The 2836-nt window shown below is 37.1% G+C and overlaps 1 pseudogene; it reads right to left on the bottom strand.

Annotated features, from left to right (window-relative positions):
- The window catches only part of LOC107657791 (rotatin-like), a 90383-nt pseudogene that overhangs the window by 77063 nt on the left and 10484 nt on the right, over positions 1-2836 (bottom strand).

The raw sequence follows: 2836 nt of genomic DNA, 5'->3' as shown, positions 1-2836 counted from the left end.
TGCGATGCAACGCAACGTGTAAAAAGACTGTATAAGTCATTATAATCCATAATTATGTCCCCACTGGATGCAACGAATGCCTCTTTTATAATGGGTTTTCATGTTTTTGAATCATCGCTCCAGCCTGACAGGGCATCATCACAATATGGTGAGGGGCATAACATTTCCGTCTCACGCTTGAGGTATTCGGCCAATCACAACGCACTGGATAGCTGGCCAATCACAGCACACCTCGCTTTTTTAGAACGATGAGCTTAGTAAAAATCGACACGTTTTAGAAAGGCGGGGCATAGAGGAGAAACAATAATGTATAGTATGTGGAAAATAATTTTTTAATCGTTTTTTGAACCTTAAACCACATAAACACATTTCATTACACCAAATACACAAAATAATGTTCTTTTTAGCAGCATCATATGACACCTTTAATATGCCAATGCATGTAAAAAAAATCTTTCTGACTTTTAGAATGTTACAAAAATCTAAAAAAAAGATGAGCTAATATAAGTGAACCTCCACATTAGAACAAGGCAACATTTATAATAGATGGTGTTTGGTACCTTGCTTGGCTGAGCAGAAACTTGGATCTCTGTAGAAATGTAGGCGGCTCCTCAAGTTCCTGCAAAGCTGTTCCAGACAGGCCAATGCCTGAAACGTCAGGTAGCTGACATCACCATCATCAACATTCAGACCGAGAAGTGACAGCAGACTCTAGAGGGGAAAACAGAAGTTGATGTTGTCTTGTATATGAAAACAGTATAATATATGAAAACAGAAGTTGATGTTGTCTTGTAAACCTGCGAGAACATGTTTACAATTATTATAACATTACAACACAATCGCTGAGCTAAATGGTGCAAGTGTTTAAGAGAAGTGATTCTACATTCAATTAGGCACTAAATAAAAGGCCACCTGATACTGACTTTTAACTTGTGTAATTTGTACCAATTTAAAATTCACTAACCCTCCAGTGGTACTAAAGCAATGCCAATGAATCAGGTTGATTCAATAAACCTAATTGAACTGATCACTCCAGAGTCAGAATCAGTGGCACCTTCAATTTTTAAACAATTACACAAAAGATCAAGAGCATTAAGAACCAAAGAGAATGCTTCCAAAACAAGTCAAATGCTTCATTCTTGCACAACAGAATGATAAATAATTTTCATTGAGGGCACTGAGACTACATATCTCAGAAAGAGGATCTCAAATGAATCCTTGCCAACACATTTTTGACAGAAATACAGCAATGCTTGTCGCTTGGTTTTAAATTCTTGTACTAAAACGGCTAGTGTCAGCTTGCCAGATAATCACCACGGTACAGTCCTAGACATAAGGCACGATTTGCCTCTGTCATTCTAATACTTTCCGGACTTGAACTTATTGTATAGCCAATCAGATTCTGTGACATTCAATTATAGAATGGAATGGGGATTACAGAGCCCACAATATCACTTTCATCACCGTCACTCAACTTATGAAGCTCCCATCAGGGGTTAAAACAAATGACAGAAATGAAATTTAAATCTTACTTGAACTGTACTTGGCCTTTGCAGGAATATTTCAGCATGGAAGTCTTGCATGATGACGTCACGAAGCAGCTCGCAGGTGGTTCATACTAAATTGTGATTGTCGCTTTTAAGGGAACTATAGATTGAACAAGCGACAGGTCATTTTGGCTGTAAGACATATATCAGATAGCAACAGTGGTAAAATTACACCAAGCAGAGGGTACAAATACCTTTCACTTGATGACAATATATGACGATCTGTTGTGTTCAAGGACAGCCATGGAAAAACAGAGAACTTCAAGCATCTTACAGAAGTACTGACTGCAGGGTAAAGAAATAAAAGAATATAAAGATCTTAAAGACTTTAGTGTCGAGACTTCAAACAAAGGCAATAATATCAACAATATGTTGATATGCTAATATATTAATATGAAAATTCAGTCATTATTTTAGGAACAACATGAGGGTGAGTGAGTTTTGGGTGAAATACTTCAAGCCTGTTGATCATGCACATGTGTTCTTATGCATGGCAAACGAAAACATTTGGTTTCTGTAATGTGGTGAACATACAGTAAATGTTTTTAAATATACATAAATATGTCAGCAACATTATATAACTAGATAACAGATTGGATTTTGACAGAATCGTAAGAATAATCAGTTAGAGCATCAGTTAGGAAGGTTTAAAATTATAAATTAATTTCTTTAACAACTTCCTTTTATTGTAAATAAAATTAAATGCCTAATTAAACACTACTGTAATACACTTCTGTTCAAACTTTAAAGGGGTCATGAACTAAGAAATCAAAATTCCCTTGATCTTGATCTTACTATAAAAACATCTTGTAAGTTTCAGAACTCAAAACTTTCTCTAAAAACAGCTTATATTGAAGCCAATCTGCCAGAAGGACAGGTTGTGGAATGTGCCGCTCTATGACGTAATAGTGTGGTTAAACCCCGCCTCCGCAGAAGAAGATCAATGCCTGCTGCTACATCACTGCCTGTTTAGCCCCGCCCACCGATTCGTGCTGCATGTAGGCCGAGAGAGGCAAACGCAGGTCTACACAAAAACCAAACGATAAAGATGGTTTCGAATACAACGAGACGCTGTGCAGTGCCAAGTTGTGGAAGAACAGAGACTTTCCATTGCCTTCCTTCTGATCCCTTGATCACTTTATTTTACCGCAGACTCGTTTACAAACAAGGCACAATTCGACGCAGGATTTCCAGAAAGATTGAAACTAAAAGACAATGCTGTGTGACTATATTGGATCCGACAGTAATGTCACACCACACAAGTGTGAGTAAATGTAAAAAAAAAAAAA

This window comes from Sinocyclocheilus anshuiensis, unplaced genomic scaffold (genome assembly GCF_001515605.1).
Source record: "Sinocyclocheilus anshuiensis isolate Anshui unplaced genomic scaffold, SAMN03320099.WGS_v1.1 scaffold7, whole genome shotgun sequence".
NCBI classification, from domain to species: Eukaryota; Metazoa; Chordata; class Actinopteri; order Cypriniformes; family Cyprinidae; genus Sinocyclocheilus; species Sinocyclocheilus anshuiensis.
This window is presented reverse-complemented; position numbering and strand designations above follow the sequence as displayed.